Source organism: Mustelus asterias, chromosome 16, assembly GCF_964213995.1.
Source record: "Mustelus asterias chromosome 16, sMusAst1.hap1.1, whole genome shotgun sequence".
Classification (NCBI taxonomy): domain Eukaryota; kingdom Metazoa; phylum Chordata; class Chondrichthyes; order Carcharhiniformes; family Triakidae; genus Mustelus; species Mustelus asterias.
Genome location: NC_135816.1, coordinates 67,712,590 through 67,736,431, shown reverse-complemented (window position 1 = coordinate 67,736,431; position 23,842 = coordinate 67,712,590).

Below are 23,842 nucleotides of genomic sequence, written 5' to 3'. Positions count from 1 at the left end.
TTAAAATGGTTGCTGCTCTGAGTTGCAGGAATTTGCTGAGTGTTTGACTGTTTTCCTTTCAAATTTAGAATATAAAATTAGGAGATCTTGCCTTCTTTAAAATATATATTTGACTTTCTCCATGTTGTGGAGAAACACCTTACTGTTGTTTTGGTGACAATTGTCACAATTTTATTCACAGCAGGCAAATTATTTTACTTGATAATTCCTATGTAAGCTCCTGGATTTGGGGTCCAGAGAAGGAATTTCTTTACAAAGGTGAAATGTAGACTCAGCCACACTGAAGGAACCCTCACTCAGTCACCCTTATCTAAGAGTCAAGCCTTCCAGCCTAACAGTCATGAACAGAAGCGACCTACATTTATTGGCCAAAATTTTCTGGCTGTCCCCGTTGGTGGAATCTTCCAATCCCACCAATATCATCCGCTTGCTGCAGTTCTCTGGTGGTGGAGGGGACAATCCATGGAAAACCCATTGTTCCACCGCTAGCCAATGATACCCCCCTCCACAAAACACACCATGGTCAGTGGGACGAGGGATGTGGGAAATCCCACCCATTTTCTTTCCCTAAAGAGACAGACATTAAATGGTCTGGAATCCGTTATAATAATAACATTGAGACTACTGATACTTTCCCTTATAATGGGGGTTAATTGGGCAGCAACCTCTGGTGCAGAATGCAGAAACCCAGAAGTTGCTGTCAGAGATTTCCCACCCTCAACAGGAGCTGACTGAAATTATGAAGCTAAGGACCGTGGTTTTATTCCTTTGGAATAAAAAGAGAAAGCATGGTGAAGCAAAAGGCTACAAAATCAGGAAAAGTGCACCAACCGCCATCTTGGTCTTGGTGTGGTGGGAAACCCTACACAAGTGGGAAGGATGCCCAGCAGGGGGAGCTGGGTGGCACAACTGTAAGATGTTGGGATATTTTAAAGTAGTTTGCAAATCCAAAGTTCACATAGCACATCGGAAGAAAAATAACAGTGAAACCAAATAAAATGCAAGAAGGAGAACAGCCACATCAGAAACAAATAATCATCTTAGTAGAATAGAATCATAGAGTCCCTACAGTGCAGAAGGAGGCCACTCAACCCATCAAGCCTGCACCAACAACAACCCCACCCAGCCCTATCCCTGTAACCTACATATTTACCTTGTTAGTCTTGCTGACACTAAGGGGCACTTTTAGTGTGGCCAAGCTCTTAATCTGCGCATCTTTGGAGGAAACCTGTACAGACATGGGGAAAATGTCCACACAGGCAGTCAGCCAAGGCTGGAATTGAACTCGGGTCCCTGGCACTGTTAGGCAGCAATGCTAACCACTGTATCACTGTGCCACCCTTAATGAAACAGAAAATAATTATCAGAAGGTTAAATTGGAAGTTGATGGTCACCCCACGAATTTCAATCTCAGTATTAGCTCGGGTGTTCCTAATGAAGTTAAATGGGTTTGACTCAATTAAGCAGGTCAGTAGAGCACAATATTTGATGCCAATGGCATTAATGGATGAAAGTATTGCCAAATTAGCAAATAGCATCATATTCACAAAATTATGTATTATAAATTAAATAATTTATTACAATTTATTATAAATTAAATAGCATATTCACAAAATTATATATGAACAGTGGCTTTTGGCAGTTGCCTCTGGATAAAGAATCCAGATTGTTAATTACTTCTATCACCCTTTTTGGTTGTTATTGTTTAAACAGATTGTAATTGCTTCTGTACCTGAAGTATTCCAAAGAATAATGTTTCAGACACTGGAAGGCACGGAAGGAGGGATATTCCATATGGACAACATTCTCCTGCATGGATCATCGAGGAGAGGACATGGCCATTCAGTGAGGGCAGCCCTCAATGTCTTACAAGAAGCAATTTCACATTGAATGACAAATATGAATGATAAAATTCTTGGGGTACATTGAAAGCTTCAGGGATTTGCTGCGGGATATCTTTGAACTGGGTCCTCCTCTAATGCTCGATGCTGCTGCTATCAGGGCCAACAAAATTTCAAGATTCGAAAAGCATCTGTACAATTCTGCGGCATTCAAAGCAAGGACCAAGGCAAGAAGCAAAGTCCGGGATAAAAGAGCTGATGTACTTTGAGGAACCAAAACAGAAATCATGTCAGACCTCTTTCTGTAAATTTTAATGTTTCTGGTCACTGTGATATGAAGTACATTCAACAGGGTTTTCTGAATTGTGTAAGCAATCATGGGTCCTTTTAATATTGCATACATGCACAGTTCCCCTTGCTGTGTTTGCTTTTTATTTAATTGTCATTTCACAAAATCAGCATTTTAAATTATATAAAAATATATATAATTTGTAGGATTGATTCAGAAAAAGTGTTACTATGGATTGATCCAGTCATCATGTTAAGTAAATTAACACAGTTGTCTCCACTTGACCTTCTGCCTTGCAGTGAGCTTGTAAATTTAATCACTCCATTCAAGATGTATTATGGCGAAATTGATTAAATATTTCAAAATTAATTTAATTTTGCAAAAAAAAAAGAAAAGCACAAAAATAAGTGGGTAGCTTTTTGTATTTTTTCTACCTACGTTTTATATCACTATGCTTCTTTTTAAATACAAACGATTGTCACAGTGAGAGCTGGGACTGGATTTGGGAAAGGCTGAGTGTGGTAACCAGATGTTTTAATGATGCCTCGGATTTTGAATTTGAAATGGAAAATCATTCCTCTCTGGTTGCCTTGCGTTACACACCTAGTCAGTATAATTCATGTCTTGCAAATTTAACCTCGCCTCCAGACTTTTCACTTTCAATGTATGGTAGGTAGGCAGTGCAAATGATCTTTGACAAGGGCCTATCTCCATAATTTAAATGGTAGAGTAGAGGTCATTTACGGCTGAATACGAAGTACAAGGCTTTGGCATTGGCAGGACTTGTCATGCATGACTCCATAAATGCATTTTAGATTTATGCTTTTACTTATTGCAGCATAACATTTCCATGCTAGGTCTGTGACACTTCTGTCTTAAAATTATTTATTCAGAGCATACTTGAAGCCAAAATATTGTGTATTTAATTTGTGTGAAAGAATTATTGAAGAAAAAGTTTTCTTAAACCCCAGACATTTCCGTTTAAGGGTAAAATAATGGGTCGAATGTGATTGTTCTCCTCTTAATTTTATCTTTATGAATCTTATTGACACTTAGTGTCTCATTGACACTTCCTGGAGCCTCTATCCCATTCTCTGGTTGGGAGAATTCCACAGCTTTTACCATGTTGTTCTGTGTCCATAAGGATTGCTCGAGTGCTGACTGGGATTGATTCTCCTCTTCCGCTTGGTGGTTCTTGTAGTTAGTCTCAGTTCAGTGCTGTACCCAAGGGCCCAGCCAGACAATGCATCACAACCCCGGTGGATGACTCCAACACCCCTTTCAGCCTCTACCCTCAATTAGACTCCGGATTGGAAGCATGACTATGTCAGACCTCCCCAACTTGGGTCTGCAACACTGAATGGGATAGTGGAGGGAGACCCCTTGTAAAAGACAAAGTAGGAGGCCACCCCATTGAGTTCCTATGGGACACAGAGGGTTCCCGTACCACTCTTAACGCATCCCGTGACCTCAGCTGCACTTGGCCTATCAGGAAAACAATAATGTTAAGTGGCTTTACGGGACATTTACAGGAAGGCTAGGAAACAGACCCATTAGAATTTCGACTGGGTAATATAATATGTCATCACCCAGCTATCTTGGTTAAACTCCACCCAGAGACAGAGCACATTCTAGGGTCCGATCTGATGAGGAAATGCAACCTATCATTTGACCCCGCTAACTGTTGCATTTGGCAAATGCCAACCACCTGTCAATCCCCAGTCGAGGTGGCCACCGGCAGATACGTAGACCGAATATCTACTTTTGGAGAATTGTAGATCAGGCCCACAGAAATGACGGAAGACCCTGAAGCACAGGGTATATTAGCCAAATACACACAGGCATTTGCCAGTCACAAGCATGACTGCGGCCGAATAACAGGGGAGGTAATCATAGAAGGTCCTGACCCTAAACCCCAAAGACAGTACGGCTTCCCTAAGCAAGCTGAAGGGGAAGTGGCCAAGGTGATTAGCAGTTTATTAAAACAAGGAGTCCTGCGCCCTGTTGCTTCCACTAACAACTCCCCCATATGGCCGGTAAGGAAACCGGAAGGTTCCTGGAGACTCACAATCGATTATCAAGCCCTAAATCAGACTACCCCATCACAGCCCCCACAGTGGCGACTCTGGTGGGACTTTGATAAGAAGTGATACGTTGCTCCAAAGTCAAACCTTCAACCCGGTATTCTCCAACACTCCGTCTGAGCCTGAATTAAGAGGGCAGCCGCCCCACGTGTCGGCCAGTCTTAAGTGAGCGAAGGACTCATACAGATTCAACCAGTAAATTGGGCCATAAACCCGGTATCTGTAACACAAGGTGGACAAACTTTGTAGTTAGAACTAAAACAGTGTAGGGAATTTAGGTAAAATCTACAGGAGGGAATTTAGTGAAAACCAGACTCCTACCCCGATGATCCCTTACCTATACTCAAGTGACGAATCCTAAAAGGAAATAATTATGGCCAGTCATGCTGAATGGGAGGACCTCTGGGATTGGGGTTCAAATGTCCAAATCCACCCATGGGTCCACATTCTGTCACAACTGGCCGTAATAGGAATCCTACTTATGGCAGTGTACCTAACCATCCTCACATTTAAGTTCGCCCGATGGGTAGAGGAAGTTAAATGTAAATGCAGCGACCTACAGGCTGCAGTAAAAGTTTTGCATCGAGCAGGAAAAGTAAATATAGCCCGCGCAACAGACCACTCCAAATGCCTGCGCCAGATTGAATATTTAAAAGCACAGCTCGCCATAAAAAGGGGTGTAATGTGTGCATGCATGACCAAAACACGGGATAGTGACCCAGGGGTAGAGTGGGGGGATTTAGAAGAGGATGCCTGCCATTGTGAACAGCTAGCGTCACTGCCGACTGGGGACCCCCACCTCCCTTCCCGGTAGTGGAACCAACGGCACCACCTAATTCGGCCCCCACCTGGGGAAACTCAGTCTCGGCTCCTAGTCCTTTTACCATCCTAATAAACCCAGTCACTAATCCGGTTCCTGTACCGATGAATCCGGTCACCACCCAACGACAGGACGGGCAGAACCACAATGTGACTTATGTAACTCCATACACCATGACACAGCTCACTGATATCGCTAAAGTGATTGGAGTATTTGAACCCTCCGGGGATCCACATGCTCTCATTGACCAGGTCACCCAATATCGTGTTTTAAACGGCCTAGACGAGGCAGAAGAGGTTAAACCTATTCTGTTATGTTTAAGTCCTGCCATCCGTTCCGCCCTACCCGAACCCCAGAACATGGCCGGGGGGGGAACCCTACCAGAAATGAAGGCGGTCGTTCTGGCCGCCATAGGCTACAATAGGGTGACCCGGTACAAGGCTTAAACAACTGCCAACAAAAGAGAGGGGAGCACCCGACAGCCTACACTGGCCGACTATGGAACCAATTTGTTGCGGTTTTCGGCCAATTATATCGAGTCCAATTAAATGCACACCACCGGCCCACATGGATCCGGACCCTGATAGCACACGCCACCGAGGGGATTCGGAAAGCCTGTGAGAATTTTGATCCCGATGATAATACACACACAGAAGCCTGGGCCATCCGCAAAATGACTCGTGTGTGGGAATGGGAAGTCAGACAAACGGACACCCCCAAGTCCACAAAACACGGATTGATGAACCCGATCCACACAGACCTGGCCCTGGTTTGGCGTAACGAAGGGGGAGGTGGAAACAGGGGACTGGGAAACTCACCCCCATATACCCCTGCCAATCATCGATACAGAAAACCGTAGCCCCGCGCAGAACCCCGATATATTCCCAATCCCAGGTACAGGGAACAAGATAAAACTAACCCCAGATATGCACCCCCACAAGCACGGTGTTATAACTGTGGGCAACCCAACCATTTTGCCCGGGACTGTAGGGCACCACCAAATTTCAGGGGACCAGCAAACCCCGCACACCCATACACTATTGCTGATCGCCGACACAGGGAACCACAAGGCCGCACAGGACATAGGCCCAACCCCCGACACCAAGAACGATATAGAGCTGAGCCCAGAGGCCAACCCCCACAAGCACAGTGTTATACCTGTGGGCAACCCAACCATTTCGCCCAGGACTCTAGGGCAACTACCCCACATGACCATCTCAGCGGTTCCCCGATGATGGACCCCAACCCATGCCCCTTGAAGGACCGGCCCGAAATGCAGCTATAACCCCCAAATTCCTGGCAGACAACCTAACCTACGGCGGGGAGCCCCATGAATGCAGGTTCCGGCAATAAAAGACCCCAAGGGGTCTTTTTTGCCAAAACAAAAGGGGGGAGGAGCCAGGGGAATCAGCCAAACCCAGGCTCAGGACAGTTTAAACATTTTTGTAGATGGGTCATCCATGGTGGAAGAGGGAAACAGGAGGACAGGATGCGGGATATACGTGGAAGACCAAGAAGACCAGCCCCTCGGTATACAAGATCATGGTAGACCACAAGAAAGCCGAGTGGTATCATGTGAACCAAATGAAGGCATTCGGCTCCCAGCAAAATTTTCACCAATACCATGCCACCCTGGAAGGAGTCTTTGAGTCACAAGGAAGCCCCAACCCTCACCCCACAGCACCGGACCTAAACCACGGTCCACAATCTGTACCCCAGGTTATCAACCCCCACCCAGTATCCCCAGGAACAGCACACGCAACCTCGGACCCCGCCCCAATTTACAGGGCTTCAGGAATAAAACCCCAGCCCAGGGGACCCCGACGGAAAGGATGGGGAACCCGCAAACCTTACCCCCTGTGGCGCCCCTGGTACCGGGACTCCCAGAACCGTTTGACCCGGCGCTCACTGCCAGAGGTGGTAATGCAGTGGGTACCTGGCAGCCAAAGCCCACCCACATAGGTTCTCTCCACTAAGAAAGAATCAGGACATCACAGTCCAGATTGTAAATAGCTTTATCCATCGACTCCACGAATCGCCCAATTGAAAAGGGTTTCTTATCTGCCCACATTATACTGCGTCATAATTTTCCAACACACCAGTTTGGTTGTGGGATGAATAATGTATTGCTATACCATGCCATAGTCCTCCAACAACAAGGACACATGGCACATACCCAACATTTTATTTTCATGCTCTGCAAACTCCTTACCCCACTCAACCCCATCAACACTGATTGCCGACCAACCCTTCGTATGACACTATTGGGCTTTTATTATTCCATAGAACCATAGAAAATTACAGCTCAGAAACAGGCCTTTTGGCCTTTCCTTTACTTATTTCTTTGTTTTTTTATAAAAAAAAGAGGAGTCATACGACATTCTAGTAAAGAAAAGGAAAAGAGAATCAGGTATTAATAAGAATTAACAGGTGCTACCTTGATCTTCCCCAGAATGAACTACATACCTTTCTGTTATCTGGGACTCCTCGTCTCAGACCGAACCACAGACACCACATCAACCAAAGACCAAAAAATCAGCCTACGATACTCCGGATATATGTGGTTCACCCCACGCCCGATGGAAGAAGGAATTTCTGCAAAAACCTGGAATCGGCAAGGGCCATCCGACATCGGGAGAGTCTCTACAATCAAGATACTCTCCCATCTATATTTAATATGTATAATCACTTGTCATTTTGTACTGTTTATTGCTTTGTTTTGTATATACCCGATTGATGTACTGTTTCTTATTGTTTTTTTAATTATTTTACTTCATTTAAATTTGTTGGTACTATTGTGGGTTAGGGATGATACTGTCAACTCCAGATTCAGGGTACTTGCTTGTTGAGATGGTTTGGTGAGAGTTGTGTGATCCGGTTCGCTGATGCTCATTGGATCAAGAGGAGGGAATGTGGTGATATAAACAGGGCCTAGTTTTAAGGCTGATAAAATTGGATATCCTAAATTAAAGAATTGGGCATATTAAAATCAAACACAGTCAAACCACAGGCAGGCCAATTTTACAAATACACAAACGTGCCTGTGCCTGACCCATCAACCACCCATCAAAGGTCATTACAATTTACTGATACTCAGCAGGAGACCATTGCACCTCATTGAAATGCACCAGCCTATTGTTAGAAGCCCAGATCGGGTCAGACTTTCTGTCACCAAGAGTTCCTGTAGATACCTTATCTGATAACACGTTATACAAAAGCAACAGCATGGAGATGGGACACCTGGGGGCGGACCCTGGTGTCCTGTCAGGCAGACATCAAGAAACCCACTGGGTATTGGAACCCCCTCCTGGAACCTCATTGGCCGGAAGCCAGAGAAATTTCTGGAAAGGCAAGCAGGCTGGGGGATAAAGGGACATACTTCAATACACACAGGAGTGAAGATGCGACGAAGGAGGCGGCCTTGCCCATTCGGAAGACTGACCGAAGAAGGAAGGAAGGAAGAAGCTGCCATCGAGACTCACCTTCGTGACGACGGACCAGAGGGACTCAGAGAATGGGCCTGCAGTTCAACCAAACCATCTTTACGGGTAGTATACTTGAATCTGGGGTACCCTCTTGTTTTATGTGGGTAATTTAAGGGTTAATAGTGTTATTATTAATAAACTTGTTGAACCTTTATTTGTGTTTGTCCTTTGTCCATCCTGCAAATAAGGGCACCGGGGTAAAACCTTGGAGTAAGTAAACTGGTTGAAAGTATCTGAGAACTAACAGGTACAACAGATTATAGATAATCCACAGAAAACTGAAGTTATTAGAGAGTTTCCACAGCCTATAAACATAAAAGGATTACAAAGTTTCCTTTGGATAGTCAATCAAGTCGGCAATTTCCTACCAAACATGGCAGAAATCAACAAAATGTTACAATAGCTGATGAAACAGGGTCAACATGGCTGCTGGAATGTGGACCAACAAAAACCTTTTGACAAGATCAAAAATCTCCTACTGTCACCATAAAGGGAGAAAGCTTATGAGAATTTGGCAAAGTGTCAGTTCTGGTGAGTACTGGCATAGAACTCCCCAGCTCCACTGGCCAGTTTTCTCTCCAAATCTTGTCATTTTAACTGCCAAAAATAAGAGTGGGCGTGGTTTACGCCATCACTGACAGGGCGGGGAATCAGAGCTGAGAACTGGCTCCACTGAGATAGGTACGCCTTTTGTGAGATTCACGATTTTCGTGTTTTGCTGGATCTTGAGCCCCCGTCAGCGAACTCGCAGACAGAGAGTGTGAACTCAAGATCTTTCCCCTATTCTAGTGCATCAGGATCTATAGTTACCAACAACTGTAGCAGTGGACATATCATCTACAGACTTGCGTGCAGTGTTGTTCCAAATTGAAAGAGATGGACAAAGAAGGCCAGTTTATTATACCTCAAGATCTCTCACAGACAAAGAAAAGAGGTATGCAACCATTGAGAAAGAAGCACTAGTAGCCACATAGACCCATGAGGAATTCTCTGAAATATGTCATGAGCACTGTGGCTGTACCCACACCATATCTCAGCGGTTCAAGAAGAAAGCTCACCACCACCTTATCAAGGTCAATTAGGGATAGGCAATAAATACTGACCTAGCCAGTGAAGCCTACATCCTTTGAATGAATAAAAAAATTTGAAACTAACCAGAAATCTAAATATATTACAAGAGATCAAGCAAGCACAGCAGGATGGTGAATGCATCAAAATAAATGAATATTGCCAAAGCAAATGGCCAGATTATACTCCTAACACTTCAATACTTTGCCAAGACACTGAACAGAGAAAGAAATCTCACAACCCTTGATAATTTCTTAGTTTTTAATGACAGATTTATTACCCCGAAAACACTTCGGCTTGACATTGTCCAGAAAATCCATTGGAGAGCTCATCATGCCCTACATAAGCAGTGAATTACCAACAGCAGAGTGAAGCATCCTCTTTCCCTGCGAGAGCCTGGGAATGGATATATTTGAGTTCAAAGACGAAGTTGTAATTTTCCTCATTGATTACTATTCAAGATGGTTTAAAGTGAGTAGACTGCTTAGCCCCGGCGAAGGCGGTCAGTACATCACTTACAAGAATCTTCATGATATGTGGCATCTGGGACATTGTGGTGTCAGACAACAGTCATCAGATTGCTGATGAGCTGTTCCATAACTGTGCAGAAATACAATTTCATTGGTCTGACTGTTCACCTAGATCTCCTCAGTTGAATGGAGAAACAAAGAGGAGTCTGAACAATAAAGGAATTGATGAAAAGAACAGATTTTCACTTAGCCCCCTCTTAATTACAGAACCTCACTACCAATTAAACAGTTTCTCACCATCAGAACTATTGATGGGAAGGCAGTTGGTAACAACAGCTCTTCAACAAACTCTACAACTTAACATTACCAGAAGGATGTGGATGCTTTGGAGAGGGTGCAAAGAAGGTTTATCAGGATGTTGCCTGGTCTGGAGTGTTTTAGGTATGAGGAGAGGTTGGATAAATTCAGATTGTTTTCACTGGAAAGTCAGAGGCTGAGGGGCGACCTGATAGAGGTCTACCAAATTATGGGAGGCACAGATAGGGTGGATAGTCAGAGGCTTTTTCCCAGGGTGGAAGGGTTGACTACAAGAGGGCACAGGTTTAAGGTGAGAGGTGGTAAGTTTAGGGGAGACGTGCAAAGAAAGTTTTTCATACAGAAGGTGGTAGGTACCTGGTATACACTGCCAGTGGAGGTGGTGGAAGCAGGCACGTTAGTCACGATTAAGGTGTATTTTGATAGACACGTGAATGAGAGGTAACAGAGGGATAGAAACCACATATCGGCACAGGCTTGGTGGCCCAAAGGGCCTATTTCTGTGCTGTATTATTATTTGTTCTCTTTGTATTACGTCAGATGATTATGAGAAATGTGAGGAGCAACAAAGAGACAGCCAGCTCATAATTTGAACTTTGGGCACAGCACACAAGACTTGTAACTGTTACAGCCTGGGGAGAGTGTGTGGATAAAGGCACTGTAATGGAAAGAGCTCCACAACCGAGATTGAGGTGAACCAGGGAAATATCAGATGGAATTGAAGAGCCTTGCTATCATTGGAAAGGAAACCAATGGAACGTTGGGCATACTATTTCAATCCAGATGGAGACAAGGAACCAGAAACAAGTAGAAACTGCATAACCGCTGAGGTGGAAGACACTGCTATTGAGTGAAAAGAGAGTGCAGTTCTTCCTCAATCTCAAAATGAAAACTGGGCCAGATCAGGGAGCTTGGTCAAGGCACCAAAGAGACAAACCCTGTGAAGTCTGAGACTGGGAGTAAATAGATTAACAAAGGGTTAATGTCAGTAACACTGAGATGAGGAGGAATTTCTTCAGCCACAGGATGGTGAATCTATGGAATTCATTGCCACAGAAGGATGGGAAGCTAAATCATTGAGTGTATTTAAGACAGGTTCTTGATTGCTAAAAGGATCAAAGATTATGGGGAAAGGGCGGGAGAATGGGGTTGAGAAACTTATCAGCCATGATAGAATGGCGCGGCGGACATGATGGACCTAATGGCCTAATTCTGATCCTATATCTTACAATCTTATGATCTTTATATAAACAAGATTTTTTTTTACAAATAACAGTCCATGGTAACATTCTTGGGTTACATGCAGAAAGCCCATCTAGACCCTGAACCCAAGAGGGAACAGGACGCCACATGGGCTGAACTGGAAGTAGCTGGAGGTGCTGTGCAGAGCACGAAGGATCTCCAGCTTCAGTAGCATCAGCTCCAGTTGTACTATCCTAACCTAACTTTCCTGTATAATGTGTTATCAGGACAAAGTTGGTACAACGCCACAATAACCTGAATTCCTCTTCTAAGAACTGAACTACGAATCCATGAGAACATTAATTCTGCTTTCATAAAATATTATGAACTAACTTTCCAGTAACCTATTCAAAGAGAGCAGCTTTAGTGACATTTATAGCTCTTAAAATTTGCCACTGCTGCATAACATTTTCCTTCATTACCAATATCATAAAAAATTATTCTCAAGAAACACTGAATATTTCTCAACACATTCATCAGTGCCATACCTTTTGTCAGGATCCCATCCTCAACCTGTGAAATGTGACAGTAAACATCATTATTTCAGCTTTGTGGAACATAGGGAGGATGTAACATAAGTTGACTCAGATGTGCTGTATGAATCTCTTCATTAATCATTTTCTCACGATACACAATGTTATACCTGCTAGCTTAAGCAGGTGATTGTTGGATTCTCAATAAGAATAATGGGATCAGGTGAGGGGAGCGGGCATTCATGTTATGCATTTTCTTGCCCTAGTTTGTGAGCGTTGGAGCCAGCATCATGTCTTGAGAGGGCAGCTGACATGAAGATGTACTATGCCTGAATAAAACACCAGAGATAGAAAGGAGAAACTGTCTTGCTCACTGAGCTTTACATTTTTTATTATCACTTAAATTAATTTTCCTGTCACCAAAAAAAAGGAACTTAAAATGAAACATTTCACCTCATGCCTGTGTGCAGTAAAGGTTAGTGCTAGGTGATTAATCCACAACTGTTTATTATATTGTGACTCGCACGTCAACTTTGTGCTGCCGCCTCTTTGAAATGCCTGTGTTTGCAGCCAGTGTTCCTTGTGCTGTTCATTGGCTGCCGCTGCAGCAGAGGGCTTGACATTGCGAATAGTTAGTGCTACTTAAAAGCAGTCTGCACTTCTTAAAGGGGAGCTGCACTGTAGCTGCAACAAGTGGTAGGAGGTTTTTCACAAGGCAGTCTGAGAGACTTGAGCTGCATTGATGCAGATCTGGGTGTTCTTGCGTTTGTGTCACAGAAAACTAATTTGCAGATACAGCAGGTAATAAGGAAACCAAATGGAATTTTGGCATTTAAAGCTAAAGGAATAGAGTATAAAAGTAAGGATTGCTGCAACCATATCAGGCATTGGTGACACTGCACCTGGAGTACTGTCGACAGGTTTGGTCTCCTTATTTGAGGAAGGATATAGTGGAATTAGTGGCAGTTCAGAAGAGATTGATTCCAGAGATGAGGGGTTTGTCTAATAAAGAGAGACTGAGCAGTTTAGGCCCATACTCCCTAGAGTTTAGCAGAATGAGAGGAGATCTAATTGAGGTACATAAGATGAAAAAAGGTATTGACAAACTAGATGTAGAGCAGATGCTTCCTCCAAATATGTGCGGGTTAGTTGGATTGGCCATGCTAAATTACCCGTTCGTGTCATGTGATGGTACGTGAAGGTAAAGGGGGAAATGCTAGAAAGATCTTAATACAAACATAAGAAGATTACTCAAATTCACACTATTTCTGATTCTCTATGAACCTGTTTCATGCAACCAGCACAAAGCAATTTCACCCCTTAGAATTTAGTTTTAACCATTGTTAGGAAATAGATGTAGTTTAAGTAATTTATATTTGTTCTTATGGGCATTAGGAATATGATATAGCTTTAGATAAGTTCAAACTGTGTTTCTGTATTTGTGTATTAGGAAAGGTTAAGAAATTCAATTTAATTCCACTTTAAGCTTTGCCAGTATTTTAATTATGTTTTTATGACTCTAAAATGTACAGAGGGTAAAAAAATCTGTGCTATAGCCCAGCAACCAGGGTTCCACACTGAAAGAACAAAAGCAGTTAAATTCAGTTGGAACAAGGAAACCAAGAAGGAAACACAGTCCATAGAAACTGTTGGAATGGGGACATGACGAGAGACTGCAGAGAGCAGATGTCAAGCTAAAGAACAGAAAATTTCTGAAACTAAAATATGAGATACAAGAAAGTTTCAGGAGACTTTGTCATGGAAAAAGGTCAGGATTCGAAAGCAGGTCCTGTTCCGAAAGGTTGACGGTGAGGAGGAGAGGCTCCAAATTAAAAAGGTGGGACAACATGGACTTGCAAGAAGCCAGAGATTCAAGGTGACCAGATGGTTGGTGACTCCTTAATATGGCCTATGAATTAGTGCTGTTATGTTGGTGGCTGGGTATCTGAGAAATTGTGTGCAAGCTTGAATGCACATGGTGATCCAGGGTGGAAGAATACTGGAAGGAGAGATTGAAACCCTGGAAGTGGATCCTTGGTGAAGTCATCCAAGAGAAAGCATCATTTGGGAGAAGAACCCAAGGTGTATTCTTCCAGAGCAGAGATTAGAAACCCTCATGTGAAAGATAGAGTTCCAGTCAGACCTGTTGGCTCACAGTGTAACAAGTGCCTGTGGAGAATTGATGAGGAATACATGTAATTTATTTGGATGGCATTTGCCACTTGGTTTCAGGGTGTGGGGTGTCTGACCACATTTTGCCGATTGATTTACATGGACTGTGTACTTACTGAGAGCATTCGAATACAAGATGGATTCTGTAACTTGTGTTATCCTGACAAAAATGTTTAGGGGCATAGTTAGTTCGGAGCGTAGTGCATTATAGCCATTCTTATCTTGTTTAATAAATGTTTTATTATTTTGTTAAAAGTTCACCAGCTGACTCCTGTGATTGTTCAGTAGCTGCCATTCACGTATCTAAAAAAAATTAAAAGTTAGGATATATCAAACCAAGTTCCGCTCTGGGACCTGATTTGTCCGGTGATAACGTCAGCTGAGATCGTAACACCATTTTCCATATAGTAGAAGAAATTCCATTGTGAGATAAGAGGGTGAAAGCAGTTGAACATTGCTAGGCAGGTTAGTGAAGTTATCAAAAGAAATGGAAATGAATGGCAAGACAGATTGAAAGGGGTAGCCACAGGTGAGGCAAGATTGGTGATAGCAGCGGATTTTATTTTAAACCTCGAGTTAGACATGTTGTCTTGTGTAGGAGACTGTGGAATTGTGATCCTAATGTCATTAGGCTGCTTTTGACAGCAATTATTTTTTCCTTTGCTGGATAAGGTGTCTGTCCCAACATCTTGTGCTCACCTTTGGAGTTCTTATCAGACACTCTATTAAAGCAGATGTCTGACTTGCCCTGAGGGTATTAAAAGCTATTAGGGAGACGGTATCATCGTACTATTGTAAAGCCTGTCACAGTGAGATTAACAGGAATTACTCTGTTGTCTCTTTCACTCTCATTTTAAAGTACTTTCAAGAGAAGTAAGTTTATTTTAACAAAATATCTCATGGGGACTGTCAGCGAATTCACGACAGGACAACATTTTGATGAATGCTTAATTGCTCCACCAAAATATTAGAGTTAGGCTAGCATATTGCGACAGCATACAAATTGAAATACATTTTGGTTTAGGATCTTACAATCCATTTAATTGTCCATTTTTCTGAGGTACATGAGAACACAGGGTGAATATGCTGGCTGAACTAAAGTGGCTGGAGCCTGCAATACACCTTCAGAAATTTCAGCCTTAGCTTCTCATACTTTGATGGAAATTTTCTCAGGATCATGGGCAAAGTCTTACCAAAAGATGGCAGAGTGTTTGTTCCAGTGAGAAAAATGCTGCATTTTTCTCCAGAGAAACAAGTCAGTTTTCTCTCCAGATCTGTCACAAGAAAAGAGCTGGGCACGTTTCATGGCGTCATGTGGAGGGGTTAGGCCTCAAAACACCAGCAAAGCCCGACATCACGGAAATCGGGGTGCCATATTTAAAAGGTGCCCTGATCAGCACAAAAAGTAATTTGATATAGATTCAGTACAGTGCATTCGGCCCATCAAGTCTGCACCAACCACAATCCCACCCAGGCCCGATTCCCGTAGCCCCACATGTATACCCACTAATCCCCCTGACACTAGGGTCAATTTAGCATGGCCAATCAACATAACCCACACATCTTTGGGGTGTGGGAGGAAACCAGAGCACCCAAAGGAAATCCACGCAGACACGGAGAGAATGCAATCTCCACACAGACAGTGACCTGAGGGCGAATTTGAACCTGGATCCCTGGCGCTGTTAGGCAGCAGTGTTAACCACTGTGCCACCGTGCCACCCAAGACACTGTGCCGCCCCATCCTCCCCTGGGGGGTATCCCCACAACAGGTTCACATCTGGGTGAACCTGTTGTAAACCGTGCTGATGTGATGGCATGTCGGCAAGGTTTGAAAATATGCTTTGGGGTCAATATGTGCTAGGAGAGTCTTTCATAATATGCTGATGTGTGGAAATGTATTCAAATCAGGTTTACATCCCTTGTGAGCGTGAACCTGATTATATTGCCAGCAAGGGGTGGCAAAAATCGGAAGCCGCGATCTCACCGGTGAGACCCGTGACCTCTGGATTTTGCCAGATCTTGAGCCCCTGCTGCCATTCCTGTGAACATCGAGCCGCACTCAAGATCACCCCTATTGTAAGTTTAGCAGACATCTGGCAATGTAAGCAAGGAATCTGGTGGTGTCATGGCAGGACACCGGGGCAGCATCCAGAAGATTTCCTGTCCAATTCTTTCCAATGAATGGAACGCGAGACTCTGATGACAATTGAATAGGATGGCTTTTGTCATTCCATGTATAGCTGCCAGAAATTCTGTCTTGTCTGCAAGAGGCAGGTACATAATACAAGGGCAACGTGGAATTCACTCAAGACAGAGTTAGATGGAATTTTTGATAGACGAAGAAGTCAAGGGGCAGTGAGGAAATTGGAGCTGAGACCACTACCAGATCAGTCATGATGTTATTGAATGGTGGAGCACATGAGAAGGGCTGAATGGCCTACTCTTGCTCCCAAATCCCATATTCCAATGGTGTCTAGATTCATGATGGAAATGCAATGTTGGGTGTCATTAGTACACATTTGAAATGAATGTTGGCAAAAGGCAGTATGAGAGTGAAAAGCATGGTGGCACAGTGATTAGCACTGCTGCCTCACAGAGCCAGGGACCCAGGTTCGATTCCCAGCTTACGCCACTGTCTGTGTGGAGTTTGCACATTCTCCCTGTGTCTGCGTGGGTTTCCTCCCACAGTCTGAAAGATGTGCTGGTTGGGTGCATTGGACAGGCTTAATTCTCCCTCAGTGTACCCGAACAGGTTCCGGAGTTATGATGACTAGGGGACTTTCACAGTAACTTCATTGCAGTGTTAATGTAAGCCTACTTGTGACACTAATAATAAACTGTGAACAATTCCAGGATCACCTCCACCACCTGCCCCAGCCTCAACCAGTATGGGAACCAACCTGCCGTGCAGAAGTAGGTTGCCAGTTGGCACTGGCAGCCAGACAACAAGCTGACTCAGTGGTGAACACTGCTGCCTCATAGCTCCAGGGACCTGGGTTCAATTTTGGCTTCAGATCACTGTCTGTGTGGAGTTGACACGTTCTCCCCATGTCTGTATGGGTTTCCTCCAGGTGCTCAAGTTTTCTCCCACAGTCTAAAGTTGTGCAGGTTGGGTAGATTGACCATGTTAAATTGCCCCTTGGGTTAGATGGATTAGATGGGAAAGGTGAGGTGTTAAGGAGATAGGTCAGGGGAGAGGGCCTGGGTAAGATACTCTGTCAGAGAGTTGAGCAGACTCGATGGGCCAAATGACCTCCTCTGCACTGTGGGGATTCTATGATTCTATGAGTTAATAAGGTCCCAGCCTCACACCTGCACCAACAGGCCATTCCTTCGATTGGGTGCAACTTTCTTTGAAAGACTTGTTAACATTTAATTTTCTTCTGACAAGGGTTCCTCCTGACATGTCATTGAGAACAGTGAGAGGTCTTGAATGAGTGAGCTCCTGATAAATTGAACACTGCTGTGGAGACCTGTTCTCTTCATTTGAGTGCTCCTTGTTGATGCTGTTACTGTTATTGCTGTTTCTCTGAGCAACTGCATTTTCTCTTCCTCATTAAGTGGTCCTTCCTGAAACTTGCTGAAAGGTTCCCCCTCAGCCTACTGCCTCCAGCTATGTACGACCTCGGGTAAGTTAATATAACAGGGCCATGTGAAAAAAAAGACTATGAAAGAATGTAAGTTCTCTCAAAGTACATGACAAGATACTGCTTAATTTCTCATTTGAATCATGAGCACTGAAATAACTTTTACACTTGCTGGTCTGGAAACTGCTGCTAAAGGCAGTGATCTATTTATTTATATTATGTATATACTCAAGCTGGATACCTGTCCCTTGATTCATAGAATCACTACAGTGCAGGATTAGGCCATTCAGCCCATCAAGCCTGCACCGACAACAGTCCCACCCAGGCCCCATCTCTGTAACCCCACATATTTACCCTGCAAATCCCCCTGACACTAGCCAATCAATCTTACTGGTACGTCTTTGGACTGTGGCAGGAAACCAGAGCACCTGGAGGAAACCAACGCAGACACAGGGAGAATGTGCAAACTCCACACAGACAGTGATCCAAGCCGGGAATTGAACCCGGGTCCCTGGTGCTGTGAGGCAGCAGTGCTGAACACTGTGTCACTGTGCCACCCCCAAGTTCTGAGCTGGAATGATCAGAACCAGATTCTGCCATGTTGGAGTGAATGTGCCAGTGGAAATATTTGGCAATTGTTGAGCTGTATTCAAGGGTTCAGAACCAGAAGTAAGTTCAAGATTTCAGACTTAATGGGTAAAGTGCTACTGGAGGTGAGGTGGTGGGGTACCGATTAAATCTTGGGCAGCTGTGTTGGGATAGCACACAGAATTGGTTTCATTGTTGGGGCATTTTAATTAGTTGCTGCCTCCAATTAGCATAATTAAAAGCAAAAGTCCAATTAAGTACCATTTTCTGGGGCTGCTAACATCTTGCAAAAGGCAGATGGTGCCCCGGCGTTGGGAAATCATTTGCTAGAAGTAAGTGGCTTCCCAGTAGCAGCCTGGGGGTGGGAAGGGAGGGGGTGATGATGGGAAGGGAGGGGGTGATGATGGGCTGCGATGGTACGCCCCAACAATTCCCCCCAGAGGACTTTCCCTTCTGACCCTCAGCCCGCTTAACTTTCAAGTTGTTTCTACTGCCTCAGCAGTAACCATCTCTCCTGGTAGCAAGGCCGAGGCTTCAATGCTGCCAGCCCTTTGATTGGGTGGGCAGCATCAACAGCCAGTCGGCCATACTCAATTGCATGGCAGGCCCACAGGCAGCCAACCAGGAGATCACCTGCACTAAAATTGTCAAGGTAGCAAGTCTGGGCTTGGGGCTCACTTTTAGGGATTCCAATGCCTGTGGCAAAATTCACACCATTTTCACGTCAGACCTTTGGGACTGTCTTGGAGAAGATATCATCAGGTGGGATTAGAATCATTGGATCCCTACAATGCAGAAGGAGGCTATTCGGCCCATCGAGTCTGCACCGACCACAATCCCACCCAGGCCCTATTCCCGTAACCTCACATATTTACCCTGATAATCCCCTGACACGAGGGCATAGCCAATCAACCTAATCTTTGGAGTATGGGAGGAAACCGGAACAAACACATGCAGACAGGGGGAGAATGTGAAAACTCCACACAGACAGTGACCTGAGGCTGGAATTGAACCCAGGTCCCTGGCGCTGTGAAGCAGCAGTGCTAACCATGCAGGCCTTGATTAGATCAAGTTCTTTTGTGAAAGGAAAAGCTAGTCAGAGCAGTGGATCAGCAAACAATACATGGTGCCTTTGGGATATCAATTTTCAAAATATGATTTGTGCAGCTAGCTTCCCTGTGTTGCTTCTTCATTTGGAGTTGGATGTAATTGCGAAGTTTCATTTTCAGTAATGAGTAATATAAGAGTTTGTGTCAATTGGGGCCATGTTGAACAAAGCTTTATTATTGTCTTAAAGGGAGAGCGAGATGAATAGTTGTGTCAGCAGCTTAGAATAGATTAGAGTTGTCATCGCAACAATGCTACCAGGACAGATAGGCTCAATTATTATTTGTATATTTTTCCAAATTGCATTCTTGCAATTATTTTCTGGTATCAGGAGTGTTGGAATAACATCTGTGCCTGTAATTTGCTGTGAGATAAGATTGCAACATCTGTCGAGCTTCCATGATATATGCAGCACCTCAGTAGTAGTTAGCTGGTGCTTAACCAGGAACACATGCATGTGAACCCAGATGAATTGGCCTTGCATCATAGGCTGGATTAGTCCATTTAATTATTTATGCAGTGTCTTGGAAGTGGATGACAGACTGGGAGTGCCACCTGGGTTGGTGCCAGACTTTCAGATGCTAGCTGTCAGTAATGTGCTACCATAGAATCCCTACAGTACAGAAAGAGGTCATTTGGCCCATCGAGTTCTGCACCGACTCTCTGAAAGAGCATCCCACCCAGGCCCTCTCCTCCTCCCTAACCCCATAATACATGCATTTATAATGGTCAATCCGCCTAACTTGCACATCTTTAAACCGCGGGAGGAAACTGGAGGAAGCCCACGCAGACACGAGGAGAGCATGCAAAGACGAGACAGCCACCCAAGACTGGAATTGAACACAGGTCCCTGGCACAGTGAGGCAGCAATGCTAACCACTGTGCCACTATGTTGTTGGCTGCCTTTACAGTGTCTCCACACTTTTATTTTATTGAAGGTAATATGTCAACATTAAGAGCATTCAAATGGTTATTGGATAAACATATGGATGATATTGGAATAGTGTAGATTAGAGGGGCTTTAGATTGGTTCCACTGGTCGGCGCAACATCGAGGGCCGAAGGGCCTGTACTGCGCTGTAATGTTCATTTTTACTATGTTCTATGTTCTATGTAGGCTACTGGCTCCGTCCGGGTTTAACTTACATTTGCTGTAACATCGTACGCACAGAAGCAGGAAATGTTATCACGTCGGTATCCATCAGGAGGATGCAGGCCAGGGCCACCGCCAGACAGAGAGTGTAAGTTGGGTGACTGCTTGTTGGTGCCCAGTGCAAAATTCAACTATAACTGTCCGGCAATAATAGATTCAACTGGAGTATAATGTCACACACTGTGGGCACTCATTACCCAGGTTCAGCTGCTAGTGTTTGAGGCTTTGGACTTTGTCCACTTCTAGATGGGCTCACTCACTCACGTCACATCGCTGGGATTCCGTAATGCCACTTTAAGTCTGACCCGAGTTAGGCATCCAATGCCGGCATCCCCACATCCTGAGTTAGCAACCCCAGGGGCGGAATTTTCCCATCTCGCCTGCCATGGGAATTGTAGGGGCAGAGGGAGACCATGAAAGTTCCGTTGAACTTGGGCAGAAATTTCCGGCCGAGGGACGAGTGCGGCTGGAAAATCCCACCCCAGATTTTCAATTGTTCCACGTCTGTATCTGCCTTTGTGTGCTTTTCCACGTACGATCAATATGCTGGATCTCTCTGGGACTTCGTTATTTTACCTGCGCAATGCATCAACAATACAACTGTTGCACATCATGGAGTACAGAGCTCATGGGGTATAGGCACTGCTGCCCAAGTCAATATTTATTGCCCATTCCTAATTGCCCTTGAGAAGGTGGTGGTGAGCTGCCTTTTTAAAACCACTGCAGTCCATATGGTGTAGGTACACCCAGAGTGCTGTTAGGGAGTGAGTTCCAGGATTTTGACTCAGCGAGAGTGAAGGAACGATTATATATTTCCAAGTTAGGATTGTCAGTGGTTTGGAGGGGAACTTTTAGGTGGTGGTGTTCCCAGATATTTGCTTTTGTCTTTCTAGGCTGTCGCAGTCATGAGTTTGGAAGGTGCGGCCTAAGAAGCCTTGGTGAGTTCCTATAGTGCATCATGTAGATGGTACACACTGCTCCCACTGTTTGACAATGGTCGAGAGAGTGAATGTTTGTGGAAGGGAGGGGGGAGTGAAAAATCTTTCCAAAAGATTCATATAAGCTTTAAACATGCTTCATTTATTCACAGCCAGTTTTTACAGTCCCTCAGCGTTCTTGGTCTGGCTTCAATGGGGATAAACATTAGGATTGTCTATCACCAATTAATACTATTGCTCAAAGTCAACACGTATTTAGGTCTTCTTAGGTCTGAGAGAGAAGGATTAGATTAATTTGGTCATTCTGAAAGAAGTTGTTGTTTTGCTGGGGGATCCATTAAGTCTCTTGCCCATCAGAACTCTCAGCCACCGTCAAAGCTATCTTATTGCTGGAGAAATACAATAGTGAAGGTCAGAGTAGGTGATTTATCTCGGCTGAAGTACAATCGTTTTCACCTTCCCAGAGGAATGATCTTCACAGCTCTTTCAGAATTTGAATTAGGTCGGCCTCCGACTAAGTGGGTTTTCAGTTTAGCAGTTTTGATCAGTTCCAACTTCAGACTTTCTCACTGTCCACCAAACATAAGTGCAGTAACGAGCCACACATTCAATAGCACCACATAATAAAACTGCTAATTGCACCATTAGAAAAATAATTTCTGAGATGGGTTATGGAACTCAGGGGAGCGATAGCAGAGTGGTTGTTGTGTTTTGTGCCTCAGAGGTAACCTTTGAATAAAACTCCTATTCAGATGTGAACTGTAGAAATTCACCAAAGAGCCTTAGACAACACCTTCCAAACCCATAACCATTTCCATCGAGAAGGACAAGGGCAGCAGATACATGGGAACACCACGACCTACAAGTTCCCCTCCAAGTCACTCACCATTGTTAATATATCGCAGTTCCTTCACTGTCGCTGGATCCCCATGACAGGTTCATGTCTGGGTGACCTGTTGTAAACCATCCTGATGTGATATCATGTTGGTGTGGTGTAAATAGACGGCAGCGAGTCAATATCTGACAGGGTAGGGGCAGGTGGGGGTGGTGTTTAATGGTATGGAAATCTATTAAATTGGGCGTGAACCTGATCATGTCACCAGCAAGGAGCAGCGAGAATTGGAAGTCGTGATTTCGCCACTGAGAACCACAACTTCCAGATTTCGCCCACAACTTGAGCACACATGAGCAATCTTTCAGATGGCAAGAGAGGGCTCAAGATTCCACCTATAGTTTTTGAATTAATATTAATTCCTTCACAATCATGAAAGCTCAAATTGTATTATTTGATTAACCTCCGGAGTTTTACAACTTTTCACAAACTTTTCTTTTAAATTGTAAAATCTAATACTCCGAGGACTTTCATCTGAAGCATTTTTAGTTTTTCGAAAGGACAGGATGATAGCAATCTGACATGTTCAGATAAAACCTCTCTCTTAACGGTTGCCTTCATTGTGTGTTTTAGCAAAGTGCTTCCATTAGAAGGGTTTAATATTATGCACTGTGCAGAGCAATGCGAATTACCATAAATTCTGCAGTACCACAGTACTAATGAATTGTAATTAGTAGCTAATATTCCACAGTTGACAGTAAATAGTTAGAACATTATACCACACAAGTCAAGCCTGGACGATTAAATCAAGGAATGGCTGCAGGGTGTTGAAATGTTTAGAGAATGGAAAGTTTGAGCTTACGCAGGTGAAAATACAACTACTACCTTTGCATGATGTGAAAAGCTTACAATGGGATATTTGGTTTGGCCACCCCTTGGTCGTGCTGGGCCCAGGAGTTTGAGAGAATGTTGGCATAGTTTATTGACACAGAAGATCCAGATATAACAACAACACTCATGGATTCCCTAGGCAGAGGGCAATTAGATCGAGGGAGAGTCATGGAAAAACCTGGATTTCTCACTTTTCAGGTAGAAACTTGCTTTACCAGTTTGATGCCACCTAGAGATGCTGAAGGACTATGCAAATGCCACTTAGGCCTGCCTCAAACTGAACTAAGAGACAATGACTGCCAGTGAAAATAAACAGAGTTTGAAAAGGCTGCTTAAACATTCTCTGCAAAAGGTCGCTCCACACAACACCTTTTCAGCTGTCTTACCCACTGCAAAGGTTGAGATAACGGTGATAACCACCAGCTCTCAAAAGGCTGCTGGGATTGACAACTGGAATCAACCACAGAAATACAACAGGAACCAGGGCC